Below are 27,776 nucleotides of genomic sequence, written 5' to 3' on the forward strand. Positions count from 1 at the left end.
AGATTGTTTTTTCGTGACATATTCTACTTTAACTTAGTGGTAAAATTTTATGGTAACTTGCATCCTTTCTTGGTGAAAAATCCCAAAATTTGATGAAAAAAATGAAAATTTAGCATTTTTCTAACTTTGAAGCTCTCTGCTTGTAAGGAAAATGGATATTCAAAATATATATTTTTTGGTTCACATATACAATATGTCTACTTTATGTTTGCATCATAAAATTTATGAGTTTTTACTTTTGGAAGACATCAGAGGGCTTCAAAGTTCAGCAGCAATTTTGAAATTTTTCGCAAAATTTTCAAACTCACTATTTTTCAGGGACCAGTTCAGTTTTGAAGTGGATTTGAAGGGTCTTCATATTAGAAATACCCCATAAAAGACCCCATTATAAAAACTAGACCCCCAAAGTATTAAAAATGACATTCAGTAAGTGTATTAACCCTTAAGGTGTTTCACAGGAATAGCAGCAAAGTGAAGGAGAAAATTCAAAATCTTCATTTTTTACACTCACATGTTCTTGTAGACCCAATTTTTGAATTTTTGCAAGGGGTAAAAAGGAGAAAATTGTTCAACGGGCGCAGTAGAGGGCTCAGAAGGGAAGGAGCGACAAACTGTTTTTGGGGGGCATGCCGCATTTAGGAAGCCCCTATGGTGCCAGGACAGCAAAAAAAAAAAAAACACATGGCATACCATTTTGGAAACTAGACCCCTCAGGGAACGTAACAAGGGGTAAAGTGAACCTTAATACCCCACAGGTGATTCACGACTTTTGCATATGTAAAAGAAATATATATATTTTTTACCTAAAATGCTTGGTTTCCCAAAAGTTTTACATTTTTAAAAAGGGTAATAGCAGAAAATACCCCCCAAAATTTGAAGCCCAATTTCTCCCGATACAGAAAACACCCCATATGGGGGTGAAAAGTGCTCTGCTGGCGCACTACAGGTCTCAGAAGAGAAGGAGTCACATTTGGCTTTTTGAAAGCAAATTTTGCTCTGGGGGCATGCCGCATTTAGGAAGCCCCTTTGGTGCCAGAACAGCAAAAAAAAAAAAAAACACATGGCATACCATTTTGGAAACTAGACCCCTCGGGGAATGTAACAAGGGGTAACGTGAACCTTAATACCCTACAGGTTTTTCACGACTTTTGCATATGTAAAAAAATATATATTTTTTTTACCTAAAATGCTTGGTTTCCCAAAATTTTTACAATTTTAAAAAGGGTAATAGCAGAAAATACCCCCCAAAATTTGAAGCCCAATTTCTCCTGATTCAGAAAACACCCCATATGGGGGTGAAAAGTGCTCTGCTGGCGCACTACAGGTCTCAGAAGAGAAGGAGTCACATTAGGCTTTTTGAAAGCAAATTTTGCTCTTGGGGCATGCCGCATTTAGGAAGCCCCTATGGTGCCAGGACAGCAAAAAAAAACCCACATGGCATACCATTTTGGAAACTAAACCCCTCGGGGAATGTAACAAGGGGTAATTTGAACCTTAATACCCTACAGGTGTTTCACGACTTTTGCATATGTAAAAAAAATATATATTTTTTTTACCTAAAATGCTTGTTTTCCCAAAAATTTTACATTTTTAAAAAGGGTAATAGCAGAAAATACCCCCCAAAATTTGTTAGGCAATTTCTCCCGAGTACGGCGATACCCCATATGTGGCCCTAAACTGTTGCCTTGAAATACGACAGGGCTCCAAAGTGAGAGCGCCATGCGCATTTGAGGCCTAAATTAGGGATTTGCATAGGGGTGGACATAGGGGTATTCTACGCCAGTGATTCCCAAACAGGGTGCCTCCAGCTGTTGTAAAACTCCCAGCATGTCTGGATAGTCAACGGCTGTCTGGCAATACTGGGAGTAGTTGTTTTGCAACAGCTGGAGGCTCCGTTTTGGAAACAGTGGCGTACCAGACGTTTTTCATTTTTATTGGGGAGGGGGGTTGTATAGGGGTATGTGTATATGTAGTGTTTTTTACTTTTTATTTTATTTTGTGTTAGTGTAGTGTAGTGTTTTTAGGGTACAGTCACACGGCGGGGGTTCACAGTAGTTTCTCGCTGGTAGTTTGAGATGCGGCAGAAAATTTGACGCAGCTCAAACTTGCAGCCGGATACTTACTGTAAACCTCCGCCCATGTGAGTGTACCCTGTACGTTCACATTGGGGGGGGGGGGGGGAGACATCCAGCTGTTGCAAAACTACAACTCCCAGCATGTACGGTCTATCAGTGCATGCTGGGAGTTGTAATTTTGCAACCGCTGGAGGCTCCGTTTTGGAAACAGTGGCGTACCAGACGTTTTTCATTTTTATTGGGGAGGGGGGCTGTGTAGGGGTATGTGTATACGTAGTGTTTTTTACTTTTTATTTTATTGTGTGTTAGTGTAGTGTTTTTAGGGTACAGTTGCATGGGCGGGGGTTCACAGTAGTTTCTCGCTGGCAGTTTGAGCTGCGGCAGAAAATTTGCCGCACCTCAAACTTGCAGCCGTATACTTACTGTAATCCTCCGCCCATGTGAGTGTACCCTGTACATTCACATTGGGGGGGGGGACATCCAGCTGTTGCAAAACTACAACTCCCAGCATGTACGGTCTATCAGTGCATGCTGGGAGTTGTAGTTTTGCAACAGCTGGAGGCACACTGGTTGTGAAACACCGAGTTTGGTAACAAAGTCAGTGTTTTGCAACCAGTGTGCCTTCAGCTGTTGCAAAAGCTACAACCCCCAGCATGTACGGACAGCGGAAGGGCATGCTGGGTCTTGTAGTTATGCAACAGCTGGATGCATACCACTTTGGCTGGGGATGCTGGGGATTGTAGTTATGCAACACCTGGAGACACACTGGTTTACTACTTAACTCAGTGTGCCTTCAGCTGTTGCAAAACTACAACTCTCAGCAGTCACCGACAGCCAACGGGCATGCTGGGAGTTATAGTTATGCAACCACCAGATGCACCACTACAACTCCCAGCATGCACTTTAGCTGATTGTGCAAGCTGGGAGTTGTAGTTATACAACAGCTGAAGGTACACTTTTCCATAGAAAGAATGTGCCTCCAGCTGTTGCAAAACTACAAGTCCCAGCATGCCCATAAGGGAATGCTGGGAGTTATGGTGGTCTGCCTCCTGCTGTTGCATAACTACAGCTCCCAGCATGCCCTTTTTGCATGCTGGGAGCTGTTGCTAAGCAACAGCAGGAGGCTGTCACTCACCTCCAACGATCCAGCCGCATCAGGTCAGTCCCTCCTCGTCGCAGCCGCCGCCACTGCTCCTGGGGCCCCGATCCCAACATTGACACCGGGGATCGGGGTCCCCAGCACCTGGGGTGCACGTCCCGCACCCGCTCACGTCCTCCGGAAGAGGGGCGAAGCGGGTTGCGGGAGTGACACCCGCAGCAGGCGCCCTGATTGGTCGGCCGGTAATCCGGCCGACGAATCAGGGCGATCGTGAGGTGGCACCAGTGCCACCTCACCCCTGCTGGCTATGGCTGTTCGGGGCCGTCTCTGACGGCCCCGATCAGCCAATAATTCCGGGTCACCGGGTCACTGGAGACCCGATTGACCCGGAATCCGCCGCAGATCGCTGGACTGAATTGTCCAGCGATCTGCGGCCATCGCCGACATGGGGGGTCATCATGACCCCCTGGGCGATATGCCCCGATGCCTGCTGAACGATTTCAGCAGGCATCGGGCACCGGCTCCGCTCCAGATGGTTGCGGGAGGCCGGTAAAACACATGACGTTCTCATACGTCATGTGTCCTTAAGGACTCGGAAATGGAGACGTATGAGAACATCATGTGTCCTTAAGGGGTTAAGGATCTATAACTATGCATTTGATGGTACTTGACTATGCATAACAATGGAATATACAATACACGACATTTTGACTATGCATGTAATATTCTATACATGACTAGACTTACTTCCTCGACATTAGATATTTTCGGATTGGGGTGCCCGAGGCTTTCTGCCCAATGCCTTGGCTACTGGGGTCCCTTGGCATTTAAACACTTCTCCCCAGAAAACTGTATTAGTTTTAGGCTAGACATTGGAACCCTCTGGGCAGTATTCCCCCCACTTTGCAGCAAGTGCCCGTGGCCTTTGTTGGGCACAGAGGGGTTAACATTAACTATCACCGGTGCTGGAGATTTGTTGCAGAGGATCGCTGAGTCTGCGCTGCAGTGGGTGCTTGTCGGTATATTGCTGAGCCGGACGCAGCCAGAACCTTCACTATGGCTACGCCCAGGGAACTTCCTGTTTGGTCCGGTTGGTAAAGTCTTCACCCGTGCAACATGGGGTGGATCTTTAGTTCCGGCTCGCACACTGAAGAGGTGTCACCGCTGGGGACTGATGGGGTGGAGCTGCAACCGCTCCCGCACGCGGGAAACATCGGACTCTGTTTAACCCCTTCAGGTACTAACTTCACACACTTGGCACTAGCAATTAACAGTCTTTCTTTCACCTCCCCCACTACTTTATCTGCGCCACGGTAAAGACACACTTTAGTAACACAGTCCTATACAATTTTCTGGCGCGAACTTGTTCGCAACTGCATGCGATTTTCTCTTGGACACAATTCAGACTGGGGGGAGGGGGGGGGGACTTGCGGTAAATTGCATATGACACACACCTGTATCTTGATAGTGGTGACTTGGTGGTTAAGTGGTTAAGGCACACACCAGTATCCTGTTCATGACGCCAAGATTATTTCTCCTGCAGTGTCTGTGTTGTGGTGAGCCACGGTGAATGGCGGGCAGCAAGGTGTAGCGTTATAGGTGGCTGGGGCAGATGGTATTAACCCCAGGGGCAAGATGTTATTAACCCCTAATGTTCGTGTCGCCAGAGTGTTTTTTGGGTATCAAGAACCACCCAAATGATATCTCCGCTATCCCAATGGCTAGGCAGTGAAATGAGAGTCCATGACCAGGTTATGGTTTAACGAAGGTTTTAGTGAGGTCAGACAGTTGTTATAGTCTCTACAGCTAGGTCAGGATTCCAGGGAGGTGGCCAGGAACAAAGAAGGACCTCGCAGCTTGCTGGGACTAATTGTACTTGTAATGGGCTTTAGATAATTGACTTTAGGCTTGACTGGACTGTAAGTAGCGACAGTAGACATAGACTTGACTTACTGGAAGTGACTGTAGGTTTGAGGCCTTCCAGGTAGCTGGACACTAGCACTGAGACATCTAATCTCTCTGTTCCTCAGCAGCGAAAGAGCAAGAAAAAAAAAAAAAAAAAAAAAAAAAAAAAAAGACGGATTGCAGCACCTCCCTTCCTTATAAAGGGGGCTGTACTAGAAGCCCATAGGTCAAGCTGCGGGTCACGTGTTAAGCTGGTGCTCTCCGGGTAACATGTGATAATATCATGTGAACATATCATGTGACCTCCACAGGTCCTTAACACTTTATACACAAAATGCATAACTTTATACTGACTATACATATAGTACATAACCTTGTGCTGGCTAGATATAGTAATACCAACTTCGTTATGGGGCAGACACTGCAGGAGAGCCCCCAGGACACTGAGGGACTCAACCTGACAGGGCATAAGGTTATTGTACAGCTTTACATCCTGTACTGGGACATTACAAAGGGATCTGGGAGTCCCAAAACAGTCTGTCTTCCCACCGGGCCCTATAGCAGTGGCGTACCCTGTGTATGTGGTAGATATGTCACTCTCCTGATTTATTAGGAGGAGGTAGCACAGCTCCATGTCCTGATGTCTGTGTAGAAGGAGGAGGTGATTGCTCTATGTCCTGATGTCTGCGTATAAGGTGAAAATAAAAGCTTTTTATCCTGATGTCTGTGAATAAGGACGAGGCAAGAGCTCTATGTCCTAATGTCTGTGTATTATGTCCTTAGATCTATGGGGAAGAATTATCCAAACCTGAGGATGGGAATCAGATCACTTCTTTCATTTTTAAAAAGGACAGTGAAAGAAGCAATCAGTTTGGTTGCTATGGGCAACTGCACCACTCTTCGTCTACCCAGGTTTTGATAAATCTCCCCCTATGTCCTGATGTCTGTGTATTAGGAGGAGGAGGTGAGAGCTCTATGGTTACCACAGGGATGAACGTTATGCTGCTAGATGAGAGTACTGGTCCTCCTTATGTTATCTGACATGGCAGGGTGTAGCTAACCTGATGTTTCCTGGAAACCCCACTGACTTATTGTCAATGGAGAATTACACCTCTGGACACTAGGATTCCATGAAACAAATTAATCATTTTACTGAAACTTAATGTGTAAATCCAAAACAATAAAGTTACTTTAGCATAGTGTGGATATCACAGATTTTAGTGCAGATTAAGAAGTAGTGCAGTGAAATATAACTTATCCCCTATCCAAAGGATAGGGAAAAAGTTCTAGATCGCAGGGGGTCCGACCGTCGGCATGCCCCCTTCCAGCAGACTGCCGGGGCCCCGTTCAGGAGATTGCGGGGGTCCCAATGGTGGGCCCCTGGCGATCTATAACTTATCCCCTATACTTTGGATAGGAGATAAGTTATATTTCACTTCAGAACTCCTTTAAAGATAAAGTCACACTGAGCAGATACACAGCATATTTGACACAGTGAGAAATCTGCCAAACAGTGGGAAATGCACTACGTATGTGCTAGGAACAGTCACAGGGCTTTCTCCGCTACAGCCCTGTATCTGCAATAAGGTTCGGGAGCCAGTTATGCCGGTGTGCGTGGCTGGCATCCGAACCTTATTGCAGACACAAGGCTATAGCATGGAAAGCCCCGTGTCTGCTCCTAGCGCATACACAGTGTATTTCCCGCTGCTTGGCAGATTTCTCGCAGTATCAAATACGCTGCGTATCCGCTTAGTGTGACCCTACCCTAAGGGTGTATTCACACGTACTGTATGCTGCGCACAGTATCCTGTGTAGATTGTGTACTAATGAGGATCTACACAGGTTGGCTTACTGTGGTGCAATATTTATAGAGGTGAGAGCACTATGGCCTGATGTTAGTGTATTAAGAGAACATTAGAGGTGTTTATGTATTAAAGGGGTTATCCATGAATAGATAACCAGAGATAATTTCTTTCAAAAACAGTACCACGTCTGACCCCAGGTTGGGTGTGGTATTACAACTTGGCTCCCTTCACTTCAATGGAACTGAGCTGCAGAACCACACCCAACCTGGAGACAGACGGGGAGCAGTTTTTGAAAAAAAATCTAGCTCTGTTTTTCTATTCCTGGATAACCCCTTTAAATTGGGGTTAAACATAATTTTTTTTTTTTTTTAAAAGCACATGCATAACAGGCCAGAAGTTCCCCCAGATTCTGAGCAGTATTTACAATGCTGCTCTGCCTCCATTATACAGACAAAGCTGTCTGATGTTAGCCCTGGCATTCATTATAAGCAGCAATAAAAGATAAAGTAATATAAATGCAGTGATGAGGCACACACTTTTAGTGACAATGAAATACTCACTGGTATTTGAATTATAACACTGTAAAAAGAAGAAGAAGAAGAAGTGATAACAAAGACTGGTTGTCACAGCTTTTTCCTTTTCTATAGCCTGAAAAAGCAGAATATATACACTACAGATGATCAGATCAGATAAGGCACTACAGAGCCCCACCCTAGGGTGGAGAGACCGCTGTGACTTTAAGGTGTTGTTCTATCATGACAACCTGTTTCCATATGACCTGTTAGGAAACAGTGTCACTGCAGAGAAAGACTTACCATGACTATGTGTTACATTTTAATAGGCAGGTGCTGCTGAGAAAATGATCAGTCGCATACAGTTTCACCCAGAAGTTGAACTTATGCCAAGCAGTTAAGGGGTTGTCCTGATAGGAAAACATTTTTCTGTAGTTTTTTGAAAAAATCTAAACAACAACTCACCCAAAACATCACAATAAACCCTGCCACTTACATGTCATGCCCCTTTATAGGACAATTCTTAAGAAGAAACATTACCCTTTTGGTCCTTTTTGGTCCTTTATAGGGAGATAACGCATCTCCTTTGTAAGAACGCCAAGGTGGCATACACTTGTATAGAGGCAGAGGGAAAAACTTTACCTGTATGTGTCTGCACTGATCCCAAGTAAGAAAAGACACGAGTATCAACTCAGACTTCATTGAGATAAAAAAAAACAAAACTAAATATTGAAATAAAAAAAAATTAAAAAGCCAAGCTGGCATAGGGAGCCCCATAGGCCAGACAATGATCATTGTATAAGATATATAAATAAATCTCTTTCTACAGAAGGAAGAAGTCTGGCTCTCTAGAGCCAGTGTGGTGTCCCGGTACCGCATCCTATCCTGTACCTGTGTATATAGGTCCCCATAGCCAGAGTCCCTAGGACGTCGGGGTCCTTTTTGTCTAGTCTGCCCCTTGTCACCTCTCATCTAGATAGTCATTAAACTAATAGTTTATTCAGGATTTATGTAAATATAATAGTACTAATGTACATAACTAGTTAATTACCTGTCCGGAGCTTAGCAGGACCTGCGGGTCACGTGATCAGGTAAACTCTATGGTTTTTGCTTAAGGACCTTTGGAGGTCCCTGTGACCAGGGCCGTTTGAAGGAATTTGGGGGCCCCAAGCAAAATGGACATGGAGGCCACCCCCTTGATGTTCATGCATGTCACGCTCTAGGGCCAGCGTCAGGATGTAGTAATGCCGGTCCTTGAATGCTGGGAGCACGACGTGAGCGAACGTCTATACGAGGCCCCCACGTTAGGTGCGGCACAGTTCCCCCCCCCCCCCCCACGTTAGCTGTGGCACAGTTCCCCCCACGTTAGGTGCGGAAGAGCTCCCCCCACATTAGGTACAGCAGAGTCCCCCCCACATTAGGTGCAGCAAAGTTCCCCCCACATTAGGTGCAGCAGAGTTCCCCCCACATTAGGTGCAGCAGAGTTCTCCCCACATTAGGCTAGCAGTGTTCCCCCACATTAGGTGCAGTATAGTTCCCCCACATTAGGTGCAGTATAGTTCCCCCACATTAGGCAATATAGTTCCCCACATTAGGTGCAGCAGAGTTCCCCCCACATTAGGTGCAGCAGAGTTCTCCCCACATTAGGCTAGCAGTGTTCCCCCACATTAGGTGCAGTATAGTTCCCCCACATTAGGTGCAGTATAGTTCCCCCACATTAGGCAATATAGTTCCCCACATTAGGTGCAGTATAGTTCCCCACATTAGGTGCAGTATAGTTTCCCCAAATTAGGCTGTAGTTCCCCCACATTAGGTGCAGTATAGTTCTCCCCACATTAGATGCAGTATAGTTCTCCACATTAGGTGCAGTATAGTTCTCCACATTAGGTGCAGTATAGTTCTCCACATTAGGTGCAGTATAGTTCTCCACATTAGGTGCAGTATAGTTCCCCACATTAGGTGCAGTATAGTTCTCCACATTAGGTTGGCAGTATAGCTTACCCCACATTAGGTGCAGTATAGTCCCACCACATTAGGTGTAGCATGTTCCCCCACAGTAATACAGCCTCCAGCCATACAGTGTATGGCTGGAGGCTGTATGCCTGTTTACTGCCCATACTTCAGTGCTCCAACCACTGCTCCTCTGGTCCGGCCACCATAGCAGTAGGTCCCGGGACTGGAGGAGCGGTGGTCGGAGCACTGACGCTGATGTGCCGCTGGTCACTTACCATGCTGGCCAGCACATGTCCAGTTTGCTGCTCCGCTCTTCCGCGTTGCTTTCCAATGGGCGCATGCACGGGACGGGGCAATTGCACCGTCCCCCCCCCCCGGATCTGCCACTGCATGCATTATATACACACACAACACACTGTACACATTACATACTGTACATGCATGCTTCATACACACAACACTGTACACATTACATACTGTACATGCATGCTTCATACACACACAACACACTGTACACATTACATACTGTACATGCATCATACATACACACATACTGTACACATTACATACTGTACATGCATCATATACACACACACTGTACATGCATCATACACGCACTGTACACATTACATACTGTACATTCATCACACACACTGTACACATTACATACTGTACATGCATGCTTCATACACACACAGATACTGTACATATTACATAATGTACATGCATCATACACACACATACTGTACACATTACATACTGTACATGCATGCTTCATACACACAACACTGTACACATTACATACTGTACATGCATGCTTCATACACACACAATACACTGTACACATTACATACTGTACATGCATCATACATACACACATACTGTACACATTACATACTGTACATGCATCATATACACACACACTGTACATGCATCATACACACACACTGTACACATTACATACTGTACATGCATCACACACACAGTACACATTACATACTGTACATGCATCATACACACACTGTACACATTACATACTATACATGCTTCATACACACAACATACTGTACACATTACATACTGTACATGCATCATACACACACACTGTACCCATTACATACTATACATGCATCATACATACACACATACTGTACACATTACATACTGTACATGCATCATACACACACAACATACTGTACACATTACATACTGTACATGCATCATACACACACACACTGTACACATTACATACTATATATGCTTCATACAGAAACACACTGTACACATTACATACTGTACATGCATTACACACACACACACACACACTGTACACATTACATACTATACATGCTTCATACACACACACTGTACACATTGCATACTATACTTACTTCATACACACACACATACTGTACACATTACATACTATACATGCTTCATACACACAGATAGAATAGATCAGTCTTTCTCAACCAGGATGCCTAAAGAGGTTGCAAAACTACAACTCTCAGCATGCCCAGACAGCCTTTGGCTGAAGTTGTAGTTTTGCAACAACTGGAGGCACCCTGGTTGGGAAACACTGGTATAGATACACACATGCACTTTACATATAGTCATCCACAGCAATAACACACACACAGGCACAGTACATATATATATATCCGCACACACACGCTTATACACAAATACATGCAGGGACACCTACTGTAGTCAGGCCCCATGTTGTACAGCCTCTGCGGTCTCCTCTCCTCACAGCTCTCCTCCCCCCTCCTGCTCAGACGGCTGAGAGAAGAGTCCGGGGCTGAGGGAAGATACCAAGTGCAGCGGGGGTGGGGGGAGCTTGATTGTGGTGAGGTGAGAAGAACTCCAAAGCTGCAAATTAGTTTATTAAAAAAAAAATGTCAGACATTCGGGGGCCCTCTTGTTTGACTGGGTAACTGGAGCCAAGAGCACAAACTCCAAGAGCAGGATTGTTAATCGCTACAGGACAGGCAAGCACTGGCTGTGCTTGGGGGCCCCCAGCCAGCTCGGGGCCCCAAGCAATTGCTTGGTTTGCCTGTTTTGTAGCGACGGGCCTGCCTGTGACGTATTGTGCTCACCATGCTTTGTCACGGTGAGTGACAGATATTCGGACCAATCAAAACAACCCCGCCCCTGCCCATATAAGGGAGCGGCGGCCATGATTCTCTCTCTTGTTCCCGGACTGTCAAACGAGCAGGATCTGCGCAACTATCTTCCGCAGTGTTAGGCCCGAGCCTTGCGGCAACGGCTGATCTATTCAGAATCGTGAGTGTTTCAATCCCTAAGCACTCTGCAAGATCACCGGACCTTATCTCTCCCCTAAATCCGGACGGATCTTTGCAAATTACCCTAAATTCAGAGACTTGTATTACTATTCAAGGTCAGCAACAACTGTCAGTCACTGAACTATATAGAGACTGTTTGCATGAGACTGTTATTGTGCATTGGATGTACCGTAAGCCTTTCAGTAAAGTTTATCCAAGTTCAAGTTCAAGTACATTGTGGACCTTCAGTCATTTTATGTATGCACCTATCGTTACTGGGAAGGGCGGCGATAGGCAGGAGAATTACCTCAGCATACTAGCCCTCAGCCTGGCGTCACGAACTATAGGGTTAACCTTAACCCCTCATCTACATAAACAACACCCCAACTACCATACACCCCCCAAGGACTACCACACCAGTTATTATAGGTAGTTTCCCTGTAGGTCAATAAACAACCCATAGAAGATCCATGACTGTAAATTATCATGACTGGAGATTATCATGTGGTGGTGGGGTGTGAGGTGCAGGGCAGATGTTGTTACCCTAGGGGCAGATGGCATTAACCCCTTCATGATGCCAGGGCATGGTTTAGCCTATAACCACCCAAAGGTATACCGCTAGATCCAGGGCTAGGCACGGGGGCAATACAGACTCCGACGCCAAGTTACTAACCTCCAATACTGTGGACACGCATACTAGGCACGACTGACCTCAGCAAAGACTTGGTCCAAAAGAGCAAGAGCTAGCTCCTCCCAGGGCTTATATGGGGGAAACTAGCAGAGAGCCCATAGGTCAACCCTGGGATCACCTGGTCACTGGTACCTCCTGGGTAACAATCACATGGTATAACTCTTAAAGTGATAACACATTTTATACAGTAAAACATATTTACAATGGGGAAACTAATGCAGGGGGGCCTGGGGACACTGAAGGAGGCTGCCTGACAGGACAGCAGGAGTACAGGGTAACACCTCCCGTAATGGGCCACCCCAATCAGCACAGCAGAATCAACTATGTATAGACAAATGTTTTCAGGTTCTTCCCCCTGTCAGTACAAAGCAGGATACAGGACTGACAGCAGTCTGACAAATATGGAGTACATCATTTTGATAGCTCACACACATCTGTCTGTGCCTCTATATGTAGCGTGCTCAGCTGCGCCACATCTCCCATCGAGCATGCTGTGCCACTGCTACATACATCTCCCATTACTTGCCAACCATCACTCCTCTTGTATCTTCCCCATTTTGTTTCATAGATTGTAAGCTCTTGTGAGCAGGGTTCTCATTCGTCATGTCAACTCTATTTCCTCATAGATTGTAAGCTCTTGTGAGCAGGGTCCTCACTTCTCATATGTCCCCCTATTTCCTCATAGATTGTAAGTTCTTGTGAGAAGGGCTCATACTCCTCTTTTATTGTCCCCATGTCTATAAGGATTGTAAGCTCTTGTGAGCACAGTCCTCACTTCTCTTGTGTCCCCCTATTTCCTCATAGATTGTAAGCTCTTGTGAGCAGGGTCCTCACTTCTCTTGTGTCCCCCTATTTCCTCATAGATTGTTAGTTCTTGTGAGAAGGGCTCATACTCCTCTTTTATTGTCCCCATGTCTATAAGGATTGTAAGCTCTTGTGAGCACAGTCCTCACTTCTCTTGTGTCCCCCTATTTCCTCATAGATTGTAAGCTCTTGTGAGCAGGGTCCTCACTTCTCTTGTGTCCCCCTATTTCCTCATAGATTGTTAGTTCTTGTGAGAAGGGCTCATACTCCTCTTTTATTGTCCCCATGTCTATAAGGATTGTAAGCTCTTGTGAGCAGGCCCCTCACTCCTCTTGTGTCCCCCTATTCCTCATATATTTTAAGCTCTTGTGAGCAGGGTCCTCACTCCTCTTGTGTCCCCCTATTCCTCATATATTGTAAGCTCTTGTGAGCAGGGTCCTCACTCCTCTTGTGTCACCCCTATATCTTCATATATTGTAAGCTTTTGTAAACAGGGCCTTTACTCCTCATGTCCCCATATTTCCTTATAGATTGTAAGTTCTTGTGAGCAGGGTCCTCACACCTCTTGTGTCACCCCTATATCTTCATAGATTGTAAGCTCTTGTGAACAGGGCTCTCACTTTTATTGTGTCCCCCCCCCCCCCCCATTTCCTTATAGATTGTAAGCCCTTGTGAGTAGGGTCCCCAATCCTATTGTGCCCCCCTATTTCTGCATAGATTGTAAGCTCCTGTGAGCAGGGTCTCCATTCCTCTTGTTTCACACATATTTCCTCATGGATTGTAAACTGTGAAACATAGAATAGTGTGTAACTCTAATGTCTGATATTGTCTGTACATGCACTTTCTGTTTTGTAAAGTGCTTCAGAATATGTTGTCGCATATGATTGTGAGTGAATATTCTTTCAGGAACAATATCCTTTTTATTAACACTTAAAAGACTCTGTAAATGTCCTGAACGTGTTGAGGCAGGAATCTGTAACAGAAATAATACTGTGCATTGGACCTGTTCCCTGGCAACACTAATTCTCCCAAATATTTTACTATTTTATTATTAAAACAAATGTATGTACCTGCTGGCATAGGAAGTTGGTTCCACGCCCATATAGTCACATTGGCATGTGCTGCAGAAATGTAACTTTAATATTTCCTGATCCAATCACAGATCGCTTCTAGGATCTTCCACAGAATTAACCCACTATGAGATCTAGGTGTTACTTATGGATTTGCCAAGGGCAAATATGCCCTAGGCTTAAACGGTAACTGCTGTCTCAATTTTTTTTTGCCCAATAAATCAGTAAAGATGGCGATAAAAAAATTCTGTAATATATCCTATTAAAGAAAAATGTCTCTACTTACAATCCTCCACTCCAAACTCCACCTGCTGCACTTATTCTCAATTTAAGTTACGAGTCTTCTGCCATGTGTACGTACTGCTGCTCCATTCATTGTTTGTGCCAGTGGTCTCCAAACTGTGGACCTCAGCTATTGCAAAACAACAACTTGTAGTGTGGTGAGGGTGTGATGAAGGCAGATGTTATTACCCTAGGGGCAGATGGCATTAACCCCTTGTGTTTGTGATGCCAGGGAGTGGTTTAACCTCTACACCACCCAAAGGTATACTGTGCTAGGCACTGGGCAAGTAATGACTCCAACGCCAAGTTAAGGAACAAGGGCAGCTTTACTGAGGTAGACAGATGGAATAGTCTTTTACAGCTCAGTTAGGCCCAAGGAGGTGACCAGTGACTTCAGAGACTTTAGGGCTCGCTGGGACTTGTAGTGGATTTGGACAATTTGCTGCAGGCCCATGCTGACTTTATACAGGCTGATTTTGACGGACTTGACTAGGACTGACTGGACAGACTTCACCACGTAGGTAGCTTACCAGGTTTTAACTTTCACCTGTGGGGCACTTGGTTAGTGGAAGCATGGCTGCATGGTAGGCCTTGGGTCTCTTCAGGACACCAGACACTCTCATGTCTTGACTGTTCCTCAGCAGAGCTTAGATTGACTAGCTAGCTCTTCCCAGGGTTTACATGGGGGAGACTCTGTAGAGGTTCTATAGGTCACCCTATAAGTCATCTGATCACTGGTACCTTCCTTGGTTACAACACTTAGTAACATTTAAAGGTACAGAACATCATATATACATTACATTAGATAATATAGGCACTTATTAACCATTTAAAATACTCAGCCTAAGGGGGGACTCAGGGGTCACTGCAATAGAGTCCGCCGAACAGGACAGCAAGGGTACAGGGGTGCAACTCCTGTACTGGGCCACCACAAACTCCCTCTCTTAACATCAGCCATCCTCAGCACCCAGTCCTGGAGGGCGGATGAATATAAGGTGTCCTCTGAGGCCATGAGATAGCAACAAAAACAGTCCCTGGGACATTGCACCAATGTCCTTCACAGGGCTGATGAACTGGGGAAGAGTCCATGTTGCATAACAATCAATGTCCTTACATGCTCCATCTTTGGGGATTTGAAAACTGGGATGAATATATTTGAGATCCTTTGGTCTTGCAACTGCTTTTTGGTGAATACTTGGTTCAGATCGGGCTGCCTGAGGCTCTCTACCCTCATGCCTGTGCTAAAAGGGCCCTTCGGCTTTAACTACTTCTCCCCATAACATTTAGGACTAGCAGTTATACATTTTTCGGACAACACATGAAAATGTTACCTATATACACAATAGCTCTGTCACTTTATGTGCTACTTACACCTTTCAGGAGCACTCTCTGGCCACAAGATAATCCTGTGCGCAATGGACAGGAAAATAATAGACATTAAACATTTGATGATACCTTTAATGACTATTGTGGACTGAATATACTGACTTTATGGCTACAGTCCTGACTAAACATGTTCATTTGACTATGTTAGATACACAGGATATATTATGTACATTACTATCTGTACATGAAATTAGACTAGATACTAGCATGTGGTTAACTAGAAACTTTTATACACATAGATACTATACTATCTTTACCTTAATGGTATTTATCTTGTGTGGACCTTTGGGATCTGTGCAGCACCATCTCTGGCAAATCAGGAACTGATGGGACTTCTGAAACCTCAGCAGGCTCTTCTTCAGCACAAAAGATAGGAGCTGGAACTTGTTCAGGGGTTGCTGGAATCGGGACCGCTGGTACATGAACTGGGGAGGCTGGAACTATTGTTGACACTCAAGGAGCAGGTACATACACTGGAACCAACGGAGATAAGGTACAAAGACAACTCATTTGCAGTAATGATCCACCATGGTGAGAGCATAGGTATACCCGGATCGGGTAGGAGACAATTTCACATGGTTTAGCGCGACCAATTGCTTTGGTCTGTCGCTCTGGATGGAGTGTCCTTGGGGACATTCTTAGGGACATTACCGACAGAACATTCACGGCACCATTTCTCAATGTTGCTCCACATTCCAATCCAATAGAATCTTCGCCTGACAGTGGCTTAGGTCTGGTGGAGTCCAAAGTGTCCCGACTGGTCATGATATGCGTTGAGGACCATTGCCGCATCTCTTCGGGGAACCAAATTCTGATGAAGTCGATCACCAGAAACCGGATACAAAGAATTTTGGTACAACAGTCCTTTATGCACAAACAGTGGCTTTCTCTGTCACCACAGACGCTTCAACTCGTAGTCACAATGGGCCCGGCGTAGATGTGTTGGTACCTTTTTTGCCAGAAGGTAGCCCAACAGATCCCCCATAACTTGACTTTCATCTTGCAGAGTCTTCCAGGTGTACAGGTCTTCTTTAACCTTTTCAGACCTGGGTTCACCATCCATGAGGGCAGTCACAACATTCTGGCTCACAAACAGTTGATAAAATGCGCCTTCGACAGGTGGTTCTTCACCGGGGGTTATCCGAGACAGTACATCGGCATTGACGTTTGACTTGCCGCTTCTGTACTTGATGGTGAAGCTGTAATTAGTTAACCTTGAAGCCCATCACTGTTCAAGGGCACCTAACTTGGCAGTGTTCAGGTGGGCCAAAGGGTTATTATCCGTGTAGACAGTAAATGGTGTGGCAGCCAAATAATCTTAGAATTTTTCTGTCACGGCCCATACCAGGGCGGGAAGCAACTGTAATTGGTATTGTTCTTCTCTGCTCCTCACAGGTTATGACTGGCGTAGGCAATCACTCACTCTTGCCCATCTTGAACTTGAGACAGGACAGCTCCCAGACCTTCAAAACTTGCATCAGTATATAGCCTGAATGGCTGAATGTAGTTTGGGTACGGCAAGATGGGTGGTTCTGTCAGCAGACGTTTAAGAGCTCGGAACACTGTCTCTAGCTCTTTGGCTCATTCAATAGGTAATCTTCCATTGTAATTCTCCTTTGCCGTACCCTGTAGGAGAGCTGTGAGCAATTTGGGCGAAGTGTGGGAAGTAGCGGCGGTAGTAGCCAGCGAATCCCAGGAAGCTCCTGACATCCTTCACTGTGCGTGGGGTAGGCCAGTTCTTGACAGCATCCAACTTTTCAGGATTTGGCTGAACTCCCTCTGCACTGACAACATGGCCCAGGTAATGGACTTGAGGTTTGAGCAAGAGACGCTTTGATGGTTTGATCTTCAACCCATGCTTGATCAGGATTTGAAAGACGTCTGACAGATGACTGAGGTGTTCCTGGTAAGACTTGGAATACACAATGACATTGTCCAGGTACAATAAGACACTGGAAATTCAGATGGCCCAGGCACGTTTCCATCAGTCGCTGGAACGTAGCAGGGGCATTACATAGCTCAAACGGCATACTTTTAAACTCTAACAACCCCATGGGTGTCACAAAGGTGGTCTTCTCCTAATCCTCTGTGGCCACGGGTACTTGCCAGTACCTGCTGGTTAAATCCAGGGTGGAGAAGTAAGCAGCAGACCCAAGGGCCGTAAGCGATTCCTCAATCCTTGGCAAAGGATAAGCGTCCTTATGTGTGACATTGTTCAGTTTCCTGTAGTCAACACAGAAGCAGATGGTTCCGTCTTTATTCTTGACCAGGGACTCAGACTTTCTTGTATCTTGTCCACCTCTTTCATGTCAGCCAGCATCTTCTTGACAGTCTGATACATGCCTGGTGTGACCGGAAGGTGTCTCTCCTTGATGGGCGGGCTGTTGCCTGTGAGGATTCGGTGCTGGATCATTAAAGTTTTCTCGAAGTTTGTGGCGTGTTTGCATAAAAGCTTCATGATACCTTTTGGCAACGATGACTCTATTGACCTGGTCCCGTGGAGTCATGTTGTCCCCAACCTGGAGCTGTGCCCACAGGGGCTCTGGGGGATTAACACTGGATCCATCGGTAACTTGAGTCACACGCTGTTGGGTCACCAGATGCTCTGCCACAATGTCTTTCAACTCTAGGAGGTACAACTGAGCCACAGGAGTGTACTTGGGTTCACTAACCATACGGGGACTCTTCCGTTTGACACAGTAAAGAGACTTCTCGACGCTTGGACTAAAGAATGATCTTCCAGTTGCATGGGTTCCGGCAGGGCCTGATAATCCCGATTATTGACTCCGGGACGTGCAAGGCACCATATGATGTTTTCAGTGTTGGGTTGTAAGGTCACCGACCTGATGTCTTGAACCCGTACTCTGCAGATCTCACCTTGCTTGTTGGCAAACTTCTGTTCTGCTTGTAGGACTTTCAGGTGGTGCTGCACTGCCTGCCAGGCTGAAGGGGGCATATGGGGAAGAAAGACATACAAGGCATCCAAAAATTTCTGTAAAACAATTCCTCATAATGTTCATTCCCAATATAAATTCAGCTGACCCCTTATCTGTCACATTGGTTACAATCACTCCCTGCCCTTTAACCTCCCTAGCGGTACGATTCCGTCTGGAAATTTGTACCAAAAGCGGTACAATTTTTTGCATTGAAACTCCACATCTCCCCCCATCACATTCCCCCTCCCTTGTCACATTTCCCCCCCCCCATATCACATTCCCCCCTGTCACATTCCCCCCCACCTTGTTGCATTCTCCCCCCCCCTGTCACATTCATCCCCCCTGTCACATTCTCCCCCCTTGTTACACTCTCCCCCCCGTCACATTCATCCCCCCTGTCACATTCCCCCCTTGTTACATTCTCCCCCCCCCCTTGTTACCTTCTCCCCCCTCCATGTTACATTCCACTCCCCCCCTGTCACATCCCCCCTTTGTCACATTCCTCCCCCTTGTCACATTCTCCCCTCTGTCACATTCCCCCCTATGTCACATTCCCCCCTATGTCACATCCCCCCCTTTGTCACATTCTCCCCCCCCCCCCCCCCATTGTCACCTTCTTGTCCTGCAGCAGTATACACTGGGTTTGCCGGGCAGATTTCAAACCTAGTGTATTTGCTGCAGAACAAGCCCTTTCCCCTTCAGCCAATCACAGGCTTTACACCACTGCGGCCTGTGATTGGCTGAAAAGGGAAAGGTCCTGTAAGATGAATAGAGCAGTGACCAGAGCGCACGGAGGGGACCGACATCTGCAGGGACCGGGATTAGGTGAGCAAAAGGTTTTTTTATTTTCTTCCTTCTTACTTTTACACTTAGTTCAGGGTTTTCTACCAGGGGGCCTCCAGCTGTTGTGAAACTACTGCTCCCAGCATGCCCGGACAGCCTTTGGCTGTCCGGGCATGCTGAGAGTTGTAGTTTTGCAACATCTGGAGGCCCCCTGGTTGAGAAACACTGACTTTTAGTATATGTCTTTACCTGCTCTGGCCGGCCCCCGCAACGGGAGCCGACCCGAGCAGATAATCACATATTTTCCCGGGGGCTGCATCACTACATCGCAAAAAGCAAAAATCGCGATTTGATTGCTTTTGCGATATACTGTGCAGCCCGCACAGCAACTCTGCAATTCTACCCCGAGCGTGACTCGGGGTTACCGCTTCTAGCAGCGAAAATTAACCCCGAGTCACGCTCGGGAATACCGCTAGGCTGGTTAAGTACATGTTCACCCAATTCAATGGTTGGCTCCCCGTATCCATGTCTGGGGACTGGTTGCCCATTACCTGCAACTACTCTGAAATTAACATCCTCAGGCTCACATAATAAATATGGTAGACACTTTTGACCCAGTATCTATTAACGCCTCTAAAGGTATACCTTCTACAATAACTGTTACAAGGGGGGCAGAAAGCGACACAAAGTAAGAGTCCTGATTTAGGTCGTTCGGGGGTTGGACCTGGTGACTGTTTTCCTGAGGGCCGGTCCTCGACCTCAGGGTGAATTCATTTAAATCCCAGCACTGCATTTTCCAATGGCGGGGTTTGTTACAATAAGTGCAAAAAGGTCTCCGAGTCCCCAAGTATCAATTGGGTGGAGAATTATGGTAACTGGGATTGCGAGGCAAGGGGGGTTCACAGACAGGTGGAGCAGGCCAGGTGATAAACTCCTTAACAGCCTTAGTCAATTGCTCAATGTGCTGCCTAACACTCTGTAGACCCCAGATTGTAGTGACTGGCAAAGTAGGTTGCACTGGGGTGGGGACAGTGATGGCATAGGCCTGGCTGCCACCCCCAGTGGTTCTGGAGCAGGTATAAAAGGGAGCACAAATTTCCTCTAACTCAGTCCCGACTAAATCACTTGGATAGCCAGTCTTTTAAAAGCAGGAAATGACATGTTGGGATTCTTAACTGCTAACATTCTCAATTGGGCCTTGTCTCACTTGTTATGGGCTCCATCAATAAATCTGTCCATTAACACTTTGTTGCCCTGCTCAGGAGTTATACAATCTAACTTCTGGACAGTCTCTAGAGCATTCTGTAGGGCTATAGTATATGCTCTCAAGGTCTCACCTGGCTTTTGTCGCCTTTCATACAGCCAGAGACGTACCTCTGATGGAAAATGTGACTCACATAGCTGGTACAGTCCTTCAAAGATCTGTTCGGCTGTCGCCTTCTCGGATGCTGGCCAGGTGCGGACTTCCTCTAGTGCCGATCAATGGAGATGTCCTGTTAGCAGCTGCACCTGTTGGTTAGGAGGGAAAGAGTAAAAGACAAACAAACTCTGGATCCTCTCTTTGAAATCCCTCACGGTGAGAGGTTCTCTATTGTAAGTGGGAAGGACAAGATTCCCCATGAATACCGATGCTGTCGCTGGAACACTAGGATTGTTGATGCTTGCAGGGGCCAGGACACTAGCTGCTGGACCAAGTGGCGGACTTGCCGCTGGAGATGAAGGGGCGCTGACGCCCGGCTGATCTGTGGTGCTGGGTTCAGACATCTTGTGGATTTTTGAGTGCGCTGTCGCTTTAAGAAGAATGGCCTGTGTTCCTCTTTAAGAGAACTGATGAGGTGCAGCAGCAGCTCCTGTTTGGATGATGGGGGTACTACAACGGACACTCCCCCTCAGTTTTGTAGGTACCTGGTGATTGGCAGCTCAGCAACCAGACTTGCGGACAATAAAATAGGACAGTAGCAACAAACTCAGGTATTGGAGACTTTTTAATTGGTGATTGGAGATGAGCGCAGCAGCCGGAACTTCCAAGATGGCTGCGCCAAGGGAACTTCCTGTTTGGGTACAGTCAGGAAAACGTTTCCTGTGCAACACAGGGCGGTCCTTTGGTTCCTCCTCACTAGATCGAAGAGGCGCCACCGCTGGAGACTGACATTGGTGGAGCTGCGACTGCTCGCACGCGTGGGAAACCCTGGACCAGATTAACTCTTTCAGGTACAAACTTTACACAGGCTTGCACAATTTTTTTATGTTTCAAAATGGCAGATAGCAGACTTTTCTTCATCTCACCCTCTATTTCACAAGCGCCTTGCAACAGACAGATTTCACTCACAAAGTCCTGTACACTTTCTAGCACAATTTTTGTTGCACGCTCATGCGTTTTGCTTTGGAATACTGGACACAGTTCAGTGGGGGTACTTTTTGCATAAGGCACACACACGTATCCTGTTTGTGACGCCAAAAGTTGTGGTGAGGGTGTGATGAGGGTATATGTTATTACCCTAGGGGCAGAAGGCCTTAACCCCTTGTGTTTGTGATGCCAGGGCATGGTTTTACCTCTACACCACCTGAAGGTATGGCCGCTGGATGCTGGGCTAGGCACGGGGCAAATAATGACTCTGACACCACGTTACGCAACAATGGCAGCTTTACTGAGGTGAAAGATGAAATAGATGAAATAGTCTTTTACAGCTCAGTTAGGCCCAAGGAGGTGACAGTGACTTCAGAGAATTTAGGGCTCGCTGGAATTTGTAGTGGATTTGGACTATTTGCTGCAGGCCCACGCTGACTTCATACAGACTGATCTTGACTGACTTGACTAGGACTGGCTAGACAGAATTCATCCCATATGTCGCTTACCAGGACACCAGACACTCTCAGGTCTTGACTGTTCCTCAGCAGAGCTTAGAATGACAAGCTAGCTCCTCCCAGAGTTTATATGGGGAGACTCTGGAGAGGTCCTATAGGTCACCCTATAAGTCACTGGTACCTTCCTTGGTTAATACACTTCGTAACAACATTTAAAGGTCATATATACATGACATTAGATAATATAGGCCCTTATTAACCATTTAACATACTCAGCTTAAGGGGGGACCCAGGGGTCACTGCAATAGAGTCCGCCAGACAGGACAGCAAGGGTACAGGGGTGCAACTACTGTACTGTGCCACCACAGTAGCATGCCTGGACAGCCTTCGGCTGTCCAGGCATGCTAGGAGTTGGAGTTTTGCAACAGCTGGAGGTACACAGTTTGGAGACCTAGGGTCTATTGCAGCAGTTCCCAACCTGGGGTACTTAGCAGTTCTTCTTGGGGTACACGAAAAATAATCTATAATGGCGTCCGCAGCCACTGACCACTGCTTCTAAATTGGCTGCGGCCCATGCTACATAATCTCAAAGTGGCAGAGGGCCATTTAAGAGAAATGAGCAGGTGCTGCTGGTACTAGCTGATGTTGCTGCCCCGAGGAGCAGAGCAGGGGGATGGCAGAGGAGAAGCACAGTCTTTGGGCTGCTGTGGACGATTGCTCCCTCGTCAGCTTCAGTGCTCCACTGCTCCTCCGACCAGGGATCCACTGCTATGGGACAAAGGCGTTGGACCCCTGACCGGAGGAGTGTAGCACTAAAATGGGGCAGTGTATTGGGGCACATGAGGGGGCATACAACTATATGGGGGGAGAGTGGGGTGCCTTTATCTACATGGGGGCACAATTGGATATTGGCTGCCATGGGGTACTGGTAAAAAGAACCACTGGTCTATGGGACTGTCAGAGATAGCAGAGTGCAGCACTTGGTAGCTTCCTTAGAAAATGGAGCAGCAATGCACATGTGTGATTGTGGCTCCAAGGAGACTTTGGACCTGTTCCCAGCACCTGATGCCAATCCCCTCCACCCCCACCACAAGCAAACACTTATCCCCTAATCTGTGGAAAAGTAATAATGTGGGACAACTCTTTTAAAGGGTTACTGTCATTTAAAAAAAAAACTTTTGGCATGTTATCCAGACATGTTGAACGCTTTGATATCACTTCTGACACCCGATGTAATCGCTAGTTATAAGCCTTACTCCCCAGCTGTCAATCAAATCCGATCTTTTCACTATAAAAGCATATGCATTCAAAAGGGCGAATCTGGCGGACGGCCGGGGAGTCAAGCAAGATGGGCAAAGGGGGGTTCCCTGCTGACATCCCCTTGGTATTATAACTCTGGTGCTAATTATATACATGGTTATGGGTCAAGAATTTTTATTGGGTCACTTTGTGCCCACAATTATGTATGAGTAGTGCTGACTATTGTTATGTACATAGGTTACTTTGGGGTGTGAGATGGGAGTGGATACACTGCATTGATTACTACTATTATTATACTATAGGATATAATTTTCTGTTTACATTGTTATTGAAGGAGATACGCACTACCAGTTATTTATTAACCCAATCCACTCTGTTGCTTTTATTTCCTGTTACTTTGTTCCTTCTGTCCTCTTTCACGACAGGATTCTCTTTATGCATAGCAATGTATGCTCTCTCATATCAAACTATGTCCTTTAGCTTCAATAAATGTTACAGCCAGGGTATCTAGCGTGATGCTGCATGCTTCTCTGGCTTATAGCTAGTGATCGCGTGTTATCAAACTTTTGACAAAAAAAAAAAAAAAAAAAGAAGATCTGAGCACTCACCATCATAGATCTTTCCATATGGTTTTACTTCTGTTGTGCAATGCAAACAGCCGTGAAACTGCTGTTGTCGTCCAAGTGTGGTGCTCCTGCATAGTCTGTACTGCAGGAATTTGCACTGAGGTGTCGGCTGTTTCTATTGCACAAAAGGAACAAACATATAATATAGATAGGAAGTGCCATTAAAAATACTTTTATTGATATACCTTAAAAACCACCAGATAGAAAGAAAAGGTGTATTCCCCCAAAAATAAATAAATAAATAAATAAATAAAAAGACCAGAAAAGAAAATGATATATTTAAAAATAAAGTTTCTGTCTCAAGATTTTTGCAGTTTGCAACAGATTTTCTTCAAGGATTCCATTTCCAGTTTCCTTGTACCTAGTGAAGAGAAGCATCACCACAGAACAATGCTACCACCACCATTGTTTTACAGTGAGGATTATGAGGGAAATTTATCAAAACCTGTGTAGAGGAAGAGAGGTGCAGTTGCCCATAGCAACCAATCTTCTCGCTTCTTTCATTTTTAAAACGGCCTGTGAAAAAAAAATTAAAAGCGATCTTATTGGGCAACTGCGCCTCTCTTCCTCTACACAGGTTTTGATAAATCTCCCCCTATGTGTTCAGGGGGATGGGAAGTGTTGGGTTTCTGCCACACATAGCATTTTGCATAGAGGCCAAAAACTTAAATTTTGGTCTCATGTGACCAGAGCACCTTCTTCTTCATGTTTGCTGTATCTCCCACATGGCTTGTGGCAAACTCTAAATGGGAAATGGGCTCACTTTCAACAATGGCTTTCTTCTTGTCAATATTACATAAAGGCCAGATTTATGGAGTGCACTACCAATAGTTCTCCTGTGGTGGACAGATTTTCCCACCTTAGCTGTTAATCTTTACAGCTCCTTCAGAGTTACCATGGGCCCCTAGGTTGCTTTTGTGATTAATTTTCTTATTACCAGGGTTGTCAGTTTGGGTGGATGGTCTTGCTGTGGTAAGTTTGCGGTTGTGCCATATTTTTCCATTTTCTGATTATGGATTGTATGATGCTACAGGAGATGTTCAATGTTTGGAATATTTTTATATAACCTAATCCTACTTTCTACTTCTCCACAACTTTATCCCTGACCTTTTTGGTGAGCTCTTTAGTCTTCATGCTGTCATTTGTTCAGTAATGCTCTGTAACAAACTCCGCAAAAGAGGTTTTTGTACTGAGATTCATTTGGTGGACTCTATTTACTTGCAAATTAATTGTAGTATTATTTCAGGGGGTTCACAGTAAAATAGATGTATATATATGCACTTAAAATTTTTAATTTTCAATGCAAATTATTTAGCAATTCATGTAATATCCCCCCCCCCCCACCATGATGATAATATTTTGTGCATTACTTAAACTTGCAATGAAATATATTTGAATTTGTGTCATGACAAAATGTAGAAAAATCCAATTGGAGTGTGAAAACATGTGAAAGGCAGTTAATATGCTGCAGATTTTCTTCTGACACTTTATAAGGTATACCTGTTCAATTACTTGTTAAGACAAACAGCTAATCAGCCACTCACATGGCTGGAACTCACTGCATTTAGGCATGTAGATTTTGTCAAGACAGCTTGCTTAATTTCAAACCGAGTATCAGAATGTGAAAGAAAGGGGATTTAAGTGACTTTGAACATGGCTTGGTTGTTGGTGCCACTCGAGCTGGTCTGAGTATTTCAGACCCTGCTTATCTACTGTGATTCTTATGCACAACATGCATATCTACAAAGGGTATCACCAACATGAAAAGTTTGGAACTCTCTGATCTAGAAGGCCGTGCGAAGAGTCCCGAGACAAGCCTCCTATCCTAGTGTGGGGAGGACCCAAACCAGTCCAATAACTTGCTAAAGTTAGAGCCTGCTACAAACAGGTTCATTGTTCTGTTCCAGTCCATGCTGTGAAGGCAAAATGCTTAAAGGGGTACTGCGGTTTAGGAAAATCTATCCCTTATCCAAAGCATAGAGCAGGGGTACTCAACTACTTTTAGTAGGGGTCCACTTATCCAGGTATGCTATCCGGTAAAGGTCCAAGCTAAACACTAAGACCTGATTCACACTTAGCGGCCGCAGGCACTGCCTGTTGTAGAACATTATTATTACTCTAATAAGTCATAATCATTCCCCAACTACCACACCCTGTGCTCCTGGTTTAATACTGCCACATACTGTGCCCCTGAATATATAACTGCGAGACACTGTGCTTTTGGTATAATACTGTCACGCACTGTGCCCCTGGTATAATACTGTCACACACTTTACCCATGAATATAATACTGCCACATGCTGTGTACCTAAATAAAATGCTGCCACACATCGTGTTGGAGTATAATGTTGCCACAAACCATGCCACTGAGTATAATTCTGCCACACACCGTGCCCCTGAGTATAATGCTGCCACACACCGTGCCCCTGACTGCCACACACTGTACTCCTGTCACATGCTGGGCCCCCAAATATTATATGGCCACTGTGCCTTGAACCGAATTATACCTCTGTCGCTTAAAACAATGAACGAGATGGCTGTGCTCCCTCAGTGAATCATGCAGACCATGCCTGCCCCCCAATATTAACTGTGCCACTATGTCTGCCCCCAATATTAACTGTGCCACTATGTCTGCCCTCAATATCAACTGTGCCACTATCTCTGCCCCTCCCCCCCATATTAACTGTGTTTTGGTGTCTGCCCCCCATATGAACTGTGCCTTGGTGTCTGCCCCCCCCATATAAACTGTGCCTTGGTGTCTGCCCCCCCATATGAACTGTGCCTCTTTGTCCCCATATGAACTGTGCCTCTGTCTGCCCCACAAATGAACTGTGCCTCTGTCTGCCCCCTATATGAACTGTGCCTCTGTCTGCCCCCCCATATGAACTGTGCCTGTCTGCCCCCCCATATGAACTGTGCCTCTGTCTGCCCCCCATATGAACTGTGCCTCTGTCTGCCCCCCCCTATGAACTGTGCCTCTGTCTGCACCCCCATATGAACTGTGCCTCTGTCTGCCCCCCCCCATATGAACTGTGCCTCTGTCTGCCCCCCCATATGAACTGTGCCTCTGTCTGCCCCCCCATATGAACTGTGCCTCTGTCTGCCCCCCCATATGAACTGTGCATCTGTCTGCCCCCCCCCCCATATGAACTGTGCATCTGTCTGCCCCCCCCATATGAACTGTGCCTCTGTCTGCCCCCCCCATATGAACTGTGCATGCATCTGTTTGCCCCCCATATGAACTGTGCATCTGTCTCCCCCCATATGAACTGTGCCTCTGTCTGCCCCCCCCCCATATGAACTGTGCCTCTGTCTGCCCCCCTACATATGAACTGTGCCTCTGTCATTGCCCCCCCATATGAACTGTGCCTCTGTCTGCCCCCCATATGAACTGTGCCTCTGTCTGCCCCCCATATGAACTGTGCCTCTGTCTGCCCCCCCCATATGAACTGTGCCTCTGTCTGCCCCCCCCCATATGAACTGTGCATCTGTCTGCCCC

General features: G+C 45.9%; 1 protein-coding gene across 2 annotated transcripts in view; it reads right to left on the reverse strand.

Annotated features, from left to right (window-relative positions):
• Positions 1-27,776, reverse strand: part of PAQR5 (progestin and adipoQ receptor family member 5) — a 91,958-nt gene that overhangs the window by 24,632 nt on the left and 39,550 nt on the right. For both annotated transcript variants that reach the window (XM_056571611.1, XM_056571610.1), the window contains exon 3: positions 24,260-24,392. The gene's annotated coding sequence lies outside the window, so the exon portion shown is untranslated. The remainder of the gene's footprint in view (positions 1-24,259; positions 24,393-27,776) is intronic.

This window comes from Hyla sarda, chromosome 4, assembly GCF_029499605.1.
Source record: "Hyla sarda isolate aHylSar1 chromosome 4, aHylSar1.hap1, whole genome shotgun sequence".
Taxonomy (NCBI): Eukaryota; Metazoa; Chordata; class Amphibia; order Anura; family Hylidae; genus Hyla; species Hyla sarda.